This window comes from Bombina bombina, chromosome 5 (genome assembly GCF_027579735.1).
Source record: "Bombina bombina isolate aBomBom1 chromosome 5, aBomBom1.pri, whole genome shotgun sequence".
Lineage (NCBI taxonomy): Eukaryota > Metazoa > Chordata > Amphibia > Anura > Bombinatoridae > Bombina > Bombina bombina.
The window spans coordinates 51,911,474-51,930,444 of NC_069503.1; positions in this window are offsets into that span (position 1 = coordinate 51,911,474).

Here is an 18,971-nt window from a genome sequence, read left to right on the forward strand (position 1 = left end):
CACTCATTGAGATAGTGTAATATACACATCGTTGAGTATCCTGACAGTTTCTAGACAACACATACAGATTGTGGAGAGTGAATAGGTTCACCCCCCTTTCCTGTCCCCTTGGTAACCATTCCCCCCCTCCTCGACCCACAGGAGACATAGCTTCTATTGGCCCCATGGCACCCATAACTGTGGCCACCCTTAATGCTCAGGGATTAAACTCCCCTACCAAACGAAGCCTACTGTCTAATTATCTGAACTCCCACAAATTACATCTTGTGTTCCTCCAAGAGACACATTGGGATAAAAATGCCAGACCGTTCCATAACCCGACACACTACCCCATATGTGAAATTGCTTCCTTCTCAGAGAAAAAGAGAGGGGTAGCAATCTTGGTCGATAGGGATGTCTGTTGTGCCATAGAATATGCTGACCGTGACCCCGAGGGCAGATACCTGATTTTGGTCTGCACATTAAATGGAGTACTATATACCTTAGCCTCCATCTACACCCCAAATGCCAAACAGATACCATTCCTGAGAAAGTTCTTGAGGAGACTGAGCGAAATTAGGAGGGGCCACCTACTGATAGGAGGGGATCTTAATTTGGTTTGGGACCCTACTCTAGATAAAAAAAAAACTAAAACATGTCTCTCTGACCGAAATCTCAACACCCAGTCCAATGCGCTGCGCAAACTTATGTACCAACATGGCCTTTATGACATCTGGTGCTGCCTTGCTCCGACTGACAGAGACTACACCCATCATTCTAAACCGCATAACTCCTACTCTAGAATTGACTATCTACTATGTGACTCTTGGACTTTGGACCAATTCTGTGCCCCACGCATACGAGCATGCCCCTGGTCAGACCATGACCTTGTTAGTGCTAGGTGCTCTATATTGCGTCCCCCCGACTGCAGACCCTCCTGGAAATTACCAGACCAATTTCTCTCAGAAGGGGAGATCCCTCAACTTGTTGAGACAATTTCAGACTTTCTGAGGCATAATGATACGGGAAACACGAGTAAGGGAATTCTGTGGGCCTCACTTAAAGCCTATCTCAGGGGTCACTTTATTAAAAAGAGTGCATTGTTAAAAACTAAGAGTCAGATCCCCCTCGCTAAATTATATGCGGAATTGAGACAGATTGAAATGGCTAACAAAAGTACCCCTACTCCCACCCTTGCCAATCGGGTAGGCGCTATCAGGGATGAAATCAACAAGAGAGAGCAGCTCCATGTCCAAGCAAATCTATTCAGGCTTAAGCAATTATACTTCTATAAAGGAAATAAGGCCGATAGATTGCTTGCCCGTAAGCTCAGAGATCGTGCGGTCCAGGCTAGAATCCCCTCGATCTCTACTGCAACAGGCGCAGTCCATTCGCCAAGAGATATAGGGAAGGCATTTGCCGACTACTATACCTCGCTATATAACCTTGATGACAATTCTCTGGGAGTTGGCGCTCGTAGGACAGCGGCCCAGCAGTTCTTGGCGAAGTTAGATCTTCCCTCCTTAGACGCAGATGCGGTAGATGACCTGACTGCTCCTTTCACCCTAGAGGAAATCAAGACAGCCATTCTGGCCTTAAAGCCCCACAAGGCTCCGGGTCCGGACGGCTTCACGAGTCTATTTTATCGTACCTTCGCCCAACTGCTATCACCTATATTGCTTCGCCTTTACGGTGAGGTTATGGAGACGGGGGTCTTCATCCCCGAATTTCTAGAGGCCAGTATCCTGACTATACCCAAAGAGGGGAAGGATCCGGCGCTCTGCGAGAGCTATCGGCCTATCTCACTTATTAATGTGGACGTGAAAGTCTATGCTAAGGTCCTGGCGACCAGGCTTGGAAAACACTTACCCTCGCTGGTCCATTTGGACCAAGTGGGATTTGTACAGGGTAGGCAAGGTACAGATAACACCCGCAGGCTACTAAATATATTTGTGGAAGCGGCAGATATGGAGCTACCCCTCCTCACCCTGTCTATAGATGCGGAAAAAGCGTTTGACAGGGTGGGGTGGGAATATATGTTCTGCGCCCTGGAACGTTTTGGGATCCCTGGAGTATTTCGCACAGCTGTTGCTGCTCTCTACGCCTCTCCGACAGCCGTGGTTAAAGGTTTAGGCTTCTGTTCCCCTAAAATTGCCATCAGGAACGGGACCAGACAGGGATGTCCCCTGTCCCCACTCCTTTTCGCACTGGTTATGGAACCGCTCGCGGAGACAATTAGGGAAAATCCCAGGGTCCAGGGTCTTCAGATTCATGACACCCTTCAGAAGTTAGCGCTTTTCGCCGACGATCTCACTCTCTTCCTAACAAACTCGGTAGAATCGCTCCCCCCCCTCTTAGAGATCATTGACACCTTTAGCAGAATATCGAACTATAAGATTAATGTGTCAAAAACAGAGGCCTACATGATCCACACTGAACAGCCAGAACAGAGGTCTCTTAAGCGCCTCTACTCGTTCAAGTGGTCGGTGGACGGGATCCGACACTTAGGTGTCTACTTGTCACATGTCAAAGACACAGTGATACAGGAAAACTATGCTGTCTTGCTAAGGGAGGTTGATGCCAGATTGAAATCTAAGAAGTATGAGGAAATATCGTGGATGGGCAGAATTGCTGCTCTAAAGATGATGATCCTCCCTAAGTTAACTTACATCATGTGGTGTATCCCCATTCCGGTGCCGGAGAAGATCCTGCGCGGCTTCCAAACCTCATTTAATTCCTATGTTTGGGACAATAAGCGGCCGAGAGTTGCAGCAGCCACGCTCCAGGTCCCGATTGACCGAGGTGGGTTGGGTCTACCCAATGTCCAGCTATACCACCAAGCAGCGATGATTTTGCATGTCTCAGCGTGGGGACCAGCCCTACCCCCCACAAGATGGAGGGAGCTAGAGCAGGCATCCCTCCCAGCTTACATTGACCTTTCGGATTTGCTGTGGGTTCCCCCGCACTTAGCTTCGCGAATACCTATCTCTAACCATCTCGTTAAAAACTGTCAAACAGCCTGGTTCCAATTAAGGCACAACCAGCTGGTAGCCCCGCACCCTTCCCCCATTCACCCAGTCATGTCACTCTTGCAAGGACTGCCTAACACCCGGCTTACCCCCTGGAAGACCCTGGAGGTCACTTACTTAAGTGACTTCTATGTAAACGAGAATCTTCTCCCATCCCAGGATATGATAACTAGGTTTGGCATCCCCCGTCACCTAGAGTTTGATTTTATGAGACTTAGATCCCTTATGAAAGCGTGGGGATTCCTGATCGATAAGATCAGGGCACCCACTATCTGGGAGATCAGATGGAAAGCGAGCCTGCAACTATACAAGCCTCTTACTGCCCATTACAGATCCCTCTTGGGGCCTCCCATCCTGATAAAAACGAGGCATATGACTTCCTGGGAAGCTGAATTGAGACTTACCTACACGTCTCTAGACTGGACTAAGGCGATACAGATGACTAAATCTGCGCTTCATTGTGTCACTATGTACGAACTATACTTTAAGATCATTACCAGATGGCACTTAGTGCCGACCAAACTTCGGACTCTGTACCCTGGACACTCACCCCTATGTTGGAGAGAGTGTGGAGAGATAGGCACTCCGCTTCATATGTGGTGGTCATGTGACAGACTCCGACCGCTCTGGTCTAAAATTTGTGTGACCTGTACGACCCTAGAACTCCCGATTCCAGATACCCCGGGCCTAGCCCTCCTACATATTGGGGTGAAAAATTTACCGAAGCATAAGAGATACTTACTAGTCTACCTGTTGATGTCGGTCAAAATGTTAATAGCCAGAAACTGGAAGAAACAACAGCCTCCAAGATGGCAGGCTGTGGTTGACTACCTACAGTACATTAAATCTATGGAAGACTATGTCTTTCGGACGAAAAACCAGTCAGATACCTTTAGTCTAGTCTGGGGACCTTTGGAGATTTGCCTGAAAGCGACTCCATAATTGCCCTTTCTCCTGAATATTGGTGACCTACCTCCGACTCTAACCCTTCCCTGTCCCAGAGGATGCACCTCACTGTGATTGTCCCGAGGTGCTCCTCATTATAATGATACCTTCCCCTCCTCCCCCTACACCCCCCCCCCCCTCCTCTAGGGGATATGGGGGAACGAACCTAATAACTTTATTTTCCTTTATGCACACTATGTATACTATCTATTTTGCCTCTCTAAACTGTCAGGCCTATTGGGTATGGCATATAGTGCCATACACTGCCTAAAACACAAACTCTTAAACATTTCCTTAGCATAACCAATACATAACAATTGAAATGTGCAAGTACACACCAGAGAATGATTAAATGTTATATATGACCTCCATGCCAGGTTCACTGATCCTCTTTGAATGTCATTTCCCTTTTGAATAATCGTGTGTATTTCTGCTGCCAACTATGTCAAGAGATAAATGTGTCGTTATGTGGTTTCTGTAATATATTCTTCAATAAAAATGTATTTGAAAAAAAATAAATAAATAAATAATTTTTTGACTGTGAAAGATCAGTCTGCTAGTGTAATCTAATTGCAGTTGCCTGCCTGCCAGCGTGTGTGCCAGGCCCACTTTCTGCCAACTATTGCCACCAATCATATTTGTTATAACAGTATTGTAAATATTTAAAATAAATAATTTTTTGACTGTGAATCATCAGTCTGCTAGTGCCATTGAATTGCAGTTGCCTGCCTGCCAGCGTGTGTGCCAGGCCTACTTGCCAACTAGTTACACCAATCATATTTGTTCTAACAGTATTTTAAATTTTTAAAATAAAAAAATCTTAGATTGTGAATCATCAGTCTGCTAGTGCAATTGAATTGCAGTTTCCTGCCTGCCAGCATGTGTGCCAGGCCCACTAGCCAACTAGTGCCACCAATCATATTTGTTGTAACAGTATTGAAAATATTTTAAATCAAAACTTTTTTGACAGTGAATCATCAGTCTGTTACTAGTGCCATTGAATTGCAGTTGCCTGCCTGTCATCGTGTGTGCCAGGCCCACTTGCCAACTACACCAATTATATTTGTTCTAACAGTATAGTAAATATTTTAAATAAAAAATTCTTAGATTGTGAATCATCAGTCTGCTAGTGCAATTGAATTGCAGTTTCCTGCCTGCCAGCGTGTGTGCCAGGCCCACTAGCCAACTAGTGCCAGCAATCATATTTGTTGTAACAGTATTGAAAATATTGTAAATCAAAACTTTTTTGACAGTGAATCATCAGTCTGCTAGTGCCATTGAATTGCAGTTGCCTGCCTGCCAGCGTGTGTGCCATGCCCACTTGCCAACTAGTTACACCAATCATATTTGTTCTAACAGTATTGTAAATATTTAAAATAAAAAATTCTTAGATTGTGAATCATCAGTCTGCTAGTGCAATTGAATTGCAGTTTCCTGCCTGCCAGCGTGTGTGCCAGGCCCACTAGCCAACTAGTGCCAGCAATCATATTTGTTGTAACAGTATTGAAAATATTGTAAATCAAAACTTTTTTGACTGTGAATCATCAGTCTGCTAGTGCCATTGAATTGCAGTTGCCTGCCTGCCTGCCAGCGTGTGTGCCAGGCCCACTTGCCAACTAGTTACACCAATCATATTTGTTCTAACAGTATTGTAAATATTTAAAATAAAAAATTCTTAGATTGTGAATCATCAGTCTGCTAGTGCAATTGAATTGCAGTTTCCTGCCTGCCAGCGTGTGTGCCAGGCCCACTAGCCAACTAGTGCCAGAAATCATATTTGTTGAAACAGTATTGAAAATATTGTAAATCAAAACTTTTTTGACTATGAATCATCAGTCTGCTAGTGCCATTGAATTGCAGTTGCCTGCCTGCCAGCGTGTGTGCCAGGCCCACTTGCCAACTAGTTACACCAGTCATATTTGTTCTAACAGTATTGTAAATATTTAAAATAAAAAAATCTTAGATTGTGAATCATCAGTCTGCTAGTGCAATTGAATTGCAGTTTCCTGCCTGCCAGCGTGTGTGCCAGGCCCACTAGCCAACTAGTGCCACCAATCATATTTGTTGTAACAGTATTGAAAATATTTTAAATCAAAACTTTTTTGACTGTGAATCATCAGTCTGCTAGTGCCATTGAATTGCAGTTGCCTGCCTGCCAGCGTGTGTGCCAGGCCCACTTGCCAACTAGTTACACCAATCATATTTGTTCTAACAGTATTGTACATTTTTAAAATAAAAAATTTCTTGACTGTGAAACATCAGTCATCTAGTGTAATCTAATTGCAGTTGCCTTCCTCCCAGCGTGTGTGCCAGGCCCACTTGCCAAGCCAACTAGTGCCACCAATCATATTTGTTCTAACAGGTTTGAAAATATTTAAACTAAAAATTTTTTTTACTGTGAATCATCAGTCTGCTAGTGCCATTGAATTGCATTTGCCTGCCTGCCAGCGTATGTGCCAGGCCCACTTGCCGTTTCCAACTAGTGCCACCAATCATATTTGTTCTAACAGTATTGTCAATTTTTAAACAAAAAGTTTTTTTGACTGTGAAGCATCAGTCAGCTAGTGTAATGTAATTGCAGTTGCCTTCCTCCCAGCGTGTGTGCCAGCCAGGCCCACTTGCCAACTAGTGTCACCAATCATATTTGTTAAAACAGTACTTTTAATATTTAAAAAATAAACATTTTTGACTTTGAAACATCAGTCTTTTTGTTGTTGTCAGGCTCACAGCGTATACTGTCCCCACTTGCCCAGTGCCACCACTCATATAATTTGTTTAATAGTATTGTAAGTGTACATTTAAAAAAAAATGACAGGCAGAGGCAGGCCACCCCGCAGGTGCCGTCGTGGTCGTGGTGCTTTGATTCCTTTAGACCCTACAAATATGCACATTGTTCAGATGCCTGGTGCCAGGGGGGACACGAAAAGTTCTGAGGAGGACCTAGTTGAATGGCTAACACAGGACACCCAATCTTCTACAGCTTCCGCTCCTAGTCCTCCTAACCTTGACGCACCATCCACGTCCAGCTGTGCTTTGGGCACCTCTCAACTGACCAGTGCCACTCGCCCGCCTTGTCGCCACCACCAACACTAGCACCACAGCCCCTTCACTTGATCTGTCAGAGGAGTTATTGACACATCAGTTGGAAGAAATGAGTGATGCGCAACCATCATTGACAGAGGATGTAGATAACAGTGATATGTCTCAGTCAGGCAGCATTACAGACATGGAGGTATGGTGTGATGATGATGTTGTACCCACTGCTTCTTCCTTTGTTGATGTGTCAGATACAAGTGAAGTGGTTGATGATGATGTGTCGGTGGATGTCACGTGGGTGCCTGCTAGAAGAGAAGAAGAAGAGGGGGAAAGTTCAGATGGGGAGACAGAGAGGAGGAGGAGGAGACGAGTTGTAAGCAGGGGGAGGTCGTCTCAAGGAGCTAGTGGCACAGTCAGACAGCATGCATCCTTGCAGCAGAGATGAGATGAGTCCTTCAGGACTGTAGTGGACACTAAATACATTATGGTCAACCAAAATTTAACAGCAAAAAACATCCGTGGCTGGTATATTCAAAGTTACCAAACGTGGCTCACAGCCCAAGCAGAGCTAAGTTAGGAGCGTGTGTTCATAATGATAATAACAAAAGTTCCATAAAGTGGATAAAGGTTTCCTTACCGTGCCCCCCGTGTCAGCCTGCCGGTCCCTGGGTAGAGGCTATGGTTCCTGCGCTGCAACAATCCTCTTTCGGATCTTGGCCGGTACCTTCTAGTACTTCTCAGCGTTCTCCATTCAGCCTACCATACCCTCCTCAGCTGCTCGTCGCAATAGGGGGCGCGGTTACGCCTCTGATGCGTCTGATGACGTTCTGCTCACCTCTGCCTTTGCTTGTTCCGGAATCATTTACCGGATAGGAATGGTCCTGAAACCGCTTCAGAAACTCCAAAAGCTGCCGTGCTCACTGTGGGTAAAGTTCAATAGTAGTTCAAAGTAGAAAATAGGAGCACCGGCACTGTGTAGAGTTAAAAATTCAAATTTATTTATAACACCTTAGTGTCTTTAAAATCTTGTTTCAAGTAAGGGCACAAACAAATAACATAGGACTGTCTGTCATCAGACAGTCCTATGTTATTTGTTTGTGCCCTTACTTGAAACAAGATTTTAAAGACACTAAGGTGTTATAAATAAATTTGAATTTTTAACTCTACACAGTGCCGGTGCTCCTATTTTCTACTTTGAACTACTAAATACACTAGCCTAGCTATCTATTTCCCTTTTATGTCAGCAGCAGCAACACTAAAAGCTCCTCTCACTAAGAAAGCAAGATTGTAATGAGTCTAAAATGGCTGCTGCCAAGGAACTGGGAGGGTCTGTGAGGGAGTGTCTGCTGCTGATTGGCTCAAATGTGTCAGAAGGCTGTGACATACAGGGTCAAAGTTTCCTCAATGATGACACATAGGGGGCGGATCAAACATCGCATATGTTCGCCCGCATCGGCGAATGCGAACAAGCTATGTTTGCAGTGAACCGTTCGCGGGCAAACAGTTCGGGACATCACTACTCTCCTACTCTCTTGTCACCTCATCACACTTCTGCCTCGCTCCACAAGACTCTCTTCTAGTTTTAAAAGCTTCAAGTGCTCCCTAAAGACTCTACTGTTCAGGGATGCATACAACCTACGCTAACCTTTCCTAATACCAGTTCCTCTCCTCCATTGCTATCCCCTGAACCCCCTTAGCATGTAAGCCTAAAAGTCCAGCTGTTTGTAGATCACCTTCTTAAGAGCTGACTACAACAGTGCAACTCTTGGCAGGGCCCTCTACCCATTTGATCCCTATAATTGTTTTATTGTACTCCCCCTTTGTTTATAGCGCTGCGGAATCTGTTGGTGCTCTACAAATAACCGATAATAATAATAATAATACTTCTTTTAAGGATCCTATAGATAGGAAACTTGAATTTTATCTAAGGAAAGCTTATTTATATTCAGGTCATCTTCTCAGGCCTGCAATTTCTTTAGCTGATGTTGCAGCTGCATCAACTTTTTGGTTGGAAAATTTAGTGCAACAAGAATTGGATTCTGACTTATCTAGCATTGTTCGCTTACTACAACATGCTAATCATTTTATTTGTGATGCCAATTTTGATATTATCAAAATTGATGTTAGATCCATGTCTTTAGCTATTTTACTTAGAAGAGCTTTGTGGCTTAAATCTTGGAATGCTGATATGACATCTAAGTCTAGATTTCTATCTCTTTTTTTCCAAGGTAATAATTTATTTGGTACTCAGTTGGATTCTATTATTTCAACTGTTACTTGAGGGAAGGGAGTTTTTTGCCTCACGATAAAAGACCTAAGGGTAAATCTAAGACGTCTAACCGTTTTCGTTCCTTTCGTCAAAATAAGGAACAAAAACCTAATCCTTCCCCCAAGGAATCTGCTTCCAATTGGAAGCCTTCCTCAAATTGTAATAAATCCAAGCCATTTAAGAAACCAAAGTCAGCCCCTAAGTCCGCATGAAGGTGCGGCTCTCATTCCAGCTCAGCTGGTAGGGGGCAGATTAAGGTTTTTCAAGGATGTTTGGATAAATTCTGTCCAAAATCAATGGATTCAGAGCATTGTCTCTCAGGGGTATCGAATAGGATTCAGAGTAAGACCTCCTGTGAGAAGATTTTTTCTCTCACACATCCCAGCAAATCCAGTAAAAGCTCAGGCTTTCCTGAAGTGTGTTTCAGACCTGGAGTTTTCAGGGGTAATCATGCCAGTTCCTTTTCAGGAACAGGGTCTGGGGTTTTATTCAAATCTATTCATTGTCCCAAAGAAGGAAAATTCATTCAGACCAGTTCTGGATCTGAAAATTTTGAATCGTTATGTAAGAGTACCAACTTTCAAGATGATGACTATAAGGACTATTCTGCCTTTTGTTCAGCAAGGACATTATATGTCTGCAATAGACTTGCAGGATGCATACCTTCATATTCCGATTCATCCAGAACATTATCAGTTCCTGAGATTCTCTTTCCTAGACAAGCATTACCAATTTGTTGCTCTTCCATTTGGCCTAGCAACAGCTCTGATAATCTTTTCAAAGGTTCTCAGTGCCCTGCTCTCTGTAACCAGAAAGCAGGGTATTGCGGTGTTTCCTTATTTGGATGATATCTTGGTACTAGCTCAGTCTTTACGTTCTGCAGAATCTCACACAAATCAACTAGTGTTATTTCTTCGTAAATATGGTTGGAGGATCAATTTACCAAAAAGTTTCTTGATTCCTCAGACAAGGGTCACCTTTTAAGGCTTCCAGATAGATTCAGTGTCCATGACTCTGTCTCTAACAGACAAGAGACGTTTAAAATTGGTTGCAGCCTGTCAACACCTTCAGTCTCAGTCATTCCCTTCAGTGGCTATGTGTTTTGAAGTTTTAGGTCTCATAACTGCAGCATCGGACGCGATTCCCTTTGCTCATTTTCACATGAGACCTCTCCAGCTTTGTATGCTGAATCATTGGTGCAGGGATTATACAAAGATATCACAATTAATATCCTTAAATCCCTCTCTGACGTGGTGGTTAAATCACCAGTGTTTAGTTCAAGGGGCTTCTTTTGTTCGGCCAACCTGGACTGTGATCACAACAGATGAGAGTCTTTCAGGTTGGGGAGCTGTTTGGTGATCTCTGAGAGCACAAGGGATTTGGAAATCTCAAGAGGCGAGATTACCAATCAATATTTTAGAACTCCGTGCAATTCTCAGGGCTCTTCAGTTTTGGCCTCTGTTGAAGAGAGAACCATTCATTTGTTTTCAGACAGACAATATCACAACAGTGGCATATGTCAATCATCAGGGTGGGACTCACAGTCCCCAAGCTATGAAAGAAGTATCTCGGATACTTGTTTGGGCGTAATCCAGCTCCTGTCCAATTTCTGCGGTACATATCTCAGGTGTAGAAAAATGGGAGGCGGATTATCTCAGCCGTCAGACTTTACATCCGGGGGAGTGGTCCTTCCATCCAGATGTGTTTTCTCAGATACCTGTCCAGGTCCAGGGATTTTTTTTTTTTGAAAAACGTTTTTTATTGAGGTTTTTTATACATTGACAAATAAAATAGGTACATAAGGTATTGATAGGCCAAGACAGTCCAATGATTATACAGTGAGCTAATGCCTTGTTTCAAAAGCAACTTTGCGACAATCAGAACTTACAAGTCAGGAATATACAACATTTCTAGAAATAGTAGGTAAGGGAATGTCTACTGTAAATTGATATCAACACCAATGAAACCTCATTTTTCTTAGTAAGTGTAGAATTGGGGTAACTATAGTATAGAACACTCATGGACCAGAGAGATAGGGAATCAAACAGAGGTTGGTAGTTACGTGGAGGTCACTATTGGACCATTTGAAAATGGGTAAAGGAAGGGCATCAGGCAAAAGCTGCTTTGTGAATGGGATGGGGGACGTGTCCGGAAAGCTTGATGAGAAGAGAGATATGATCACAGAGCTTGTCAAGTGATGAACCAAATGGCATCGAATTTAATATGTAAAATATACGTGAGCATGGACCAGTATTTAGCCTTACAGCTATGAAAGTATAATGGTGGCTTTTATGAGTAGGGGAGTGGGCATACAGATGTAGAGAACTGGGAGGAGTAGTGTTATTGCCTTAGAACATGAAACACAGAGAACCAATTTAGATAAATATCAGCAGTAATAGCTATAATATTGGGGTTGCATAGAGTTGGTAGAGCTACAATTTACATGTTAAGAGTTTTATGAGGCAGGCTATTCCAAATATCCCGGGGAGAAAGAACAAACAGGGAAAATAGTAGGTGCTATAGCAAATGGAAAATCAGCAAAACAAAACTTTCTGCGCTAAACAACCCTCATTCATCTGATATTCATAAATGTGACAGACTAGCAATGATAAAAAATAAATAAATAATAAATAATCAAGGAGACCATGCAGAAACCCTTGTGTGGACACTATTAATACAAATAAACAATCCAACACAAAGGGCCAAGTGAACACAGAAAGTTTATCAGGCGGTATTGACCGCAGATTGTAGAGTCTACAATCAAGTAAAACGGTAATAAATGCGTCTCAAATACCGTAAGATCTCTCAACATACAGTTCGATCAGTCGGCTTGCCATGATAAGCGCTGTTCACATCTGATGTATGACTGATATACACTAAAGATTTTTAAGCTGCTACAGGCCAGAAGGTGTATTTGGGATCCGGAATCTGCCTGGTGGAAAGTGGTGATTTTTACCGGTGTACCCTGCTGTTCCTGTCTTGCCTGCTCAATTTCTATGTGCCTTTTTAACTTATGTATTTGGTAAGTGCATTACTTACCTTGCACTTTGTTATTTTTTAAAGTGTAATAAAATCCACTTGAATCGAGGTTGCGCTTTTGTTTCCTATCTTTCCTATAGCAAATGGAGAGACTAAAAACCATGCCGCTACAACAGTGCAAAAGGCTATTTACAGAGCTGTTATGTGGGAGTGAGGTGTATCATCAGAAAATGTATAACTATGACCCCATAGTGTAGAAACATCAAGATCCCCAGAAACAGTAGAGATCTCCTCTATGAGGTTAAACTATTTCAAGTATTTGGAGCAGGAGGGACCTTTGAAATGTTCATATAAAAAACTAGAAGGTGTCGCGATCACTGCTGCTGATCGCTTCCTCTGGCTCAGCGCGGTATCGCTTTCATTGGTTGCTTAGCAACCCTGTTCCTGTCGGCCTTCCGATGATGTCAGGAGGCCTTCTTATTCCGGCGTCTCCTCTCATCGGTGCCTGTTTGTTTTACTCGTGGGCTCTGTGAGTACAAATTTATCTTTGGATATTCTGAATCTGTGCCTGCTTATCCTGTACCCTTATCCCTACCTGCCTGATATCGTTGCTGGACTCTGTTTACCTGACTACTTTATTGGTTAACCCCTACCTGCCTGATAACACGTTGCTGGACACTGCTTACCTGACTATTCTATTGGTTAACCCCTACCTGCCTGATAACACGTTGCTGGACATTGCTTACCTGACTACTCTATTGGTTAACCCCTACCTGCCTGAAAATACGTTGCTGGACACTGCTTACCTGACTACTCTATTGGTTAACCCCTACCTGCCTGATAACACGTTGCTGGACACTGCTTGCCTGACTATTCCATTGGTTAACCCTTACCTGCCTGATTACATGTTGCTGGACATTGCTTGCCTGATTACTCTATTGGTTAACCCCTTCTACACGAAGTTTCTTCTCCTGACCCTGCTGTGTCATCTTCCAGTCTATTACTGTGAGTATATCAAACTACAGCTGTCGCAGGGTCAGATCCTGGTATATACTCACTGTGCTAGGGTGGTATTTACCTCATTCTAGCATTTGGGTCTAACTCTGGACTTTACCTATCCTGACAGAAGGTATAGCTTATATCAGTACTATGTGTGTAGAAGAAAGCTCCTGTTGTGTACTAGTCTCTGAAAAATAAGTGAACTGAAATATATAGGGAATCTGGAGACTACCAAAGATACAAACATAAGGCAATATAAATATAAGAGTAAGTTTATATGAGGTCTCATGCCGAGAATATGAATATTTCTTAGCTAAATGGTGCATAAGGTAATGATAGGAGAAGTATGGCAAGTTAATGGCATGAAATATACCTTATCATGCGTTATCAGGTGTTATTTACCTCATTCTAGCATTTGGGTCTAACTCTGGACTTTACCTATCCTGACATTACAAACAGGCCATATAATGGACCCTGGTGGGTTATCCAGAGCTGTGGCTCTACAGGGACAGCTTCTTGGAACCCACTCTGCACACCTGCAATCCCTGGATTCTAAATTGGATCAAATAACTGCTCTTTTGCATAACCTTTCTCCTCCTTCTCAAGTCTCGGCAACACCTGTTGTTCCTGCGGCCAGCTCTAACCCTGCGTTTAATCCGCCACAACCTGCAGAACAATTTATTCCTAGAATTCCACTACCGGATAAATATGACGGCAATCCTGAAGACTGTCGAGGATTTCTTAATCAGTGCCGCCTTCACTTCAGAAATAATCCTCAGATGTTTGTTTCCTCTTCCGCCAAGATCACCTTTTTAATTTCTCTTATGAAGGGTAAAGCCCTGGCTTGGGTTTCTCCACTGTTGGAAAAAGATGATCCTTTGCTCCAGGATATTGACACTTTTGTATCTATATTTTCTTCTGTGTTTGATAAACCTAGTAGATCAGCGGCGGCTGAAGCAGGACTTTTAGATTTAAGACAAGGATCTCTTTCCGTAGCACAATACGCTATAGAATTCCGGACTTTAGCTGCTGAAACTATGTGGAATCATGGGGCACTACGTGCAGCATTTCGTAAAGGTCTTTGTGATCGTTTGAAAGATGAACTGGTTTATAGGGATCTTCCCGATTCTCTTGAAGATCTTATCAACCTATGTATTAAGCTTGATGCCCGCTACTCTGAGCGTCTCCATGAACGTGACCGTAACAGAAGATCCTTTATCTGACCTTCCTATCGTCCTATGCCTCATTCTCCAAAACTTCCTACTCCAAATGCTTCTATCTCTGAGTCAAGTGAACCCATGGAGGTTGGTGCTATTAAATTATCCGAAGCTGAACGTCTCAAGAGGCGTAATCTGGGACTATGTCTTTACTGCGGTATTAAGGGGCATATGTTAAAAGATTGTCCAACTCGTCCAGTAAAAGCCAGGGCTTAACTCCAGGAAGAGGGGCTGAGTTAAGCCAAAGTTCTTTTTCTTCCCTCAATCCCAAGCTGTTTGTTCCGGTTACTATCTGCTTTGGCAACACCAAATTTCAGGCTCAAGCACTCATCGACTCTGGAGCTGCAGGAATATTTATGGATTCAGAGTTTGTCAATGCTTTTCGTATTCCTTTGCTTTCCAAGAGCCAATTAATTAAAGTCACTACTGTCAGTGGTCAACCCTTAGGTTCTGGTTTCATTCGATATTCTACCGTCCCTCTACTCATGTCTGTAGGAGTACTTCATTCCGAAACCATTTGTTTTGACATCATCTCTTCCCCACAGTTTCCTCTCATTTTGGGACTTCCATGGCTTCAACTACATGATCCAGTTTTTTCCTGGTCTAAAGGAGAGCTTGTTGCTTGGGGATCTTCTTGTTTCACACAGTGTCTACGGAATGCTCCCAAGACTTCTAGTACTGTTGTGGCAGTTTTGGACGTTCCTGATTCTTTGCCTGAACAATATCACTCTTTTTGTGATGTCTTTTCCAAAAAAGATGCTGAAGTATTACCTCCCCACCGCACCTTTGATTGTCCCATTGACTTATTACCAGGAGCACCTCTACCGAAGGGTAAAACTTACCCACTTTCTCGTCAAGAAAATGTTTCACTTGAGGAATATATCAAGGATAATTTGGCTCGAGGTTTTATCTGCCCTTCTTCTTCTCCAGTAGGGGCAGGTTTCTTCTTTGTGGAAAAGAAAGATGGAGGTCTTCGTCCTTGCATTGATTATCGGGCTCTTAATAAAATTACAATCAAGAATTCTTATCCACTTCCTCTCATTCCCGAATTATTTGATCGTCTCCAGGGTACTTCCATCTTTACCAAATTGAATCTTCGTGGGGCATATAATCTGGTCAGAATCCGTAAAGGGGACGAGTGGAAAACTGCCTTCAACACTAGGTTTGGACACTACGAATATTTAGTTATGCCTTTTGGGTTATGCAATGCCCCTGCAGTTTTCCAGCATTTCGTTAATGAAATATTCAGAGACTATCTTAATCAATTCGTTATTATCTATCTTGATGATATTCTGATTTATTCCCGGACTGTACAGGATCACATTCATCATGTTACATTAGTACTCCAGAGATTACGTGATAATTTTCTCTTTGCCAAGCTTGAAAAGTGTTCTTTCCATCAAGAATCTATTCCTTTCTTGGGTTACATTATTTCTCCGTCTGGATTCAAGATGGATTCTGACAAACTGTCGGCTATCCTAGACTGGCCTAGACCTACTTCCTTGAAATCTCTTCAAAGGTTCCTGGGATTTGCCAATTACTATCGTAAGTTCATAAAGGACTTTGCTAACATCACGGCACCCCTTACTGCTCTTACTAGAAAGGGTCAGGATTGCAAGCATTGGTCTGATCTTGCTTTACAGGCATTCGAATCTCTAAAGTCTGCATTTACTTCGGCTCCCATTCTTTGCCATCCTGATCCTACTCTTCAATTCATTCTTGAAGTGGATGCTTCTCTGATTGCTGCTGGGGCAGTACTATCTCAACAAAATCCTATTTCTAGCAAGATTCTTCCTGTGGGATTTTTCTCCAAGAAGTTCAATACTTCCGAACTGAATTATGACGTTGGAAACAAAGAACTGTTAGCTATTAAAATGACTTTGGAAGAATGGAGACATCTGCTTGAAGGCACTGTTCAACCATTTCTAATACTCACAGACCATAAAAATCTTCTGTATCTTCATACTGCCAAACGCCTCAACTCACGTCAAGCCCGATGGGCTCTGTTCTTCTCCAGATTAAATTTTGTCCTCTCTTATATTCCTGGCTCTAAGAATACGAAAGCAGACGCTTTATCTAGACAATTTCTGGCTTCTGATTCTACATTTCTGGATTCTGAACCCATTCTTCGCCCTACTAAAGTTCTGGCTCAGTTATCTTCGTTTCCTTTACAAGCGTTACAATCTGCTCAAACTTCTGTTCCTTCTTCTTATAACATACCTCCTGGGATCTTATTTGTACCTACTGAATTCCGCCTAAAACTCCTTCGTTGGGCTCATGATAATGTTCTGTCTGGACATCCAGGAGTACGTAATACTATGTGGAGACTCAAACAACATGTCTGGTGGCCTTCCATGGGCAAAGATGTCAAGGATTATGTTGCAGCTTGTAATTCCTGTACCTCAAATAAACAATCTTCATCATTACCTCTTGGGCTCTTACAACCTCTGCCTGTTCCGTACTATCCCTGGTCTCATGTTTCCATGGACTTTATTACAGATCTTCCTAATTCTGCCGGAAACAAGACCATATGGGTTGTGGTAGACAGGTTTTCCAAAGCAGCTCACTTTGTTCCTTTAACTGGATTACCATCGGCCCAGAAACTCGCTGATTTGTTTATTCTCCATATCACCAGATTACATGGTTTTCCTTTGGACATCGTTTCTGATCGAGGAGTTCAATTTGTCTCAAGATTTTGGAAATCTCTGTGCAAACAGTTTGGAGTTACCATATCTCTTTCTACTGCACATCATCCTCAGTCCAACGGTCAAACTGAGCGGGTAAATCAATCTCTTGAGTCCTATCTCATGCACTATGTTAATCATCAGCACTCCAATTGGTCTCAACTTCTTCCTTTAGCAGAACTTGCTTACAATTCCCGCTTCAACTCTTCTTTACAGACTTCTCCTTTCAAGGCAGCCTATGGATTCGAACCTAGAACTTTTCCTATGTCTTCGGGAGGTTCTGGAGTTCCTGGAGCAGATCGTACAGTGAGAATTCTTTGTAAACACTGGAAGAAGATTCGGGAAATCCTTCTTCTCTCTACTTACAAGTACAAACGATTTGCTGATCGCAGACGCCGGAAGGTGCCCTCTTTTCGGGCTGGAGACAAGGTTTGGATTTCCACCAGATTCATCCTACTCAAACAACCCTGTTCTAAACTGGGTCCCAAAAACATCGGACCATTCAGGATTGTTTCCAAGGTATGTTCTACTGCCTACAGGGTGGCTTTACCAGACAACTTGAAGATTCACCCTGTCTTTCACGTATCTCTCCTTAAACCAGCAGTCTCTAACCGGTTTTCCACCAAATGTAGAGTCCCCTCTCCGTTCCTTGTGGATGGTACTTCAGAATTTGAGATCAGTCACATTCTTGATTCCAGATTAAGGGGTAACCGTGTGTACTATTTGGTCCATTGGAAGGGATATCCCATCACTGAACGTTCTTGGGAACCTGCTTCTCATGTCCGTGCCTCTGTTTTGATCAAACAATTCCACGCCCAGAATCCTTCAAAGCCTGTTCGCGTTTCCCGGAGGGGTCCTTGAGGTGGGGGCACTGTCGCGATCGCTGCTGCTGATCGCTTCCTCTGGCTCAGCGCGGTAGCGCTTTCATTGGTTGCTTAGCAACCCTGTTCCTGTCGGCCTTCCGATGACGTCAGTAGGCCTTCTTATTCCGGCGTCTCCTCTCATCGGTGCCTGTTTGTTTTACTCGTGGGCTCTGTGAGTACAAATTTATCTTTGGATATTCTGAATCTGTGCCTGCTTATCCTGTACCCTTATCCCTACCTGCCTGATATCGTTGCTGGACTCTGTTTACCTGACTACTCTATTGGTTGACCCCTACCTGCCTGATAACACGTTGCTGGACACTGCTTACCTGACTATTCTATTGGTTAACCCCTACCTGCCTGATAACATGTTGCTGGACATTGCTTACCTGACTACTCTATTGGTTAACCCCCTACCTGCCTGATAAACACATTGCTGGACATTGCTTACCTGACTACTCTATTGGTTAACCCATACCTGCCTGATAATACATTGCTGGACACTGCTTACCTGACTACTCTATTGGTTAACCCCTACCTGCCTGATAACACATTGCTGGACACTGCTTGCCTGACTATTCCATTGGTTAACCCTTACCTGCCTGATTACACGTTGCTGGACATTGCTTGCCTGATTACTCTATTGGTTAACCCCTTCTACACGAAGTTTCTTCTCCTGACCCTGCTGTGTCATCTTCCAGTCTATTACTGTGAGTATATCAAACTACAGCTGTCGCAGGGTCAGATCCTGGTATATACTCACTGTGCTAGGGTGTTATTTACCTCATTCTAGCATTTGGGTCTAACTCTGGACTTTACCTATCCTGACAGAAGGTATAGCTTATATCAGTACTATGTGTGTAGAAGAAAGCTCCTGTTGTGTACTAGTCTCTGAAAAATAAGTGAACTGAAATATATAGGGAATCTGGAGACTACCAAAGATACAAACATAAGGCAATATAAATATAAGA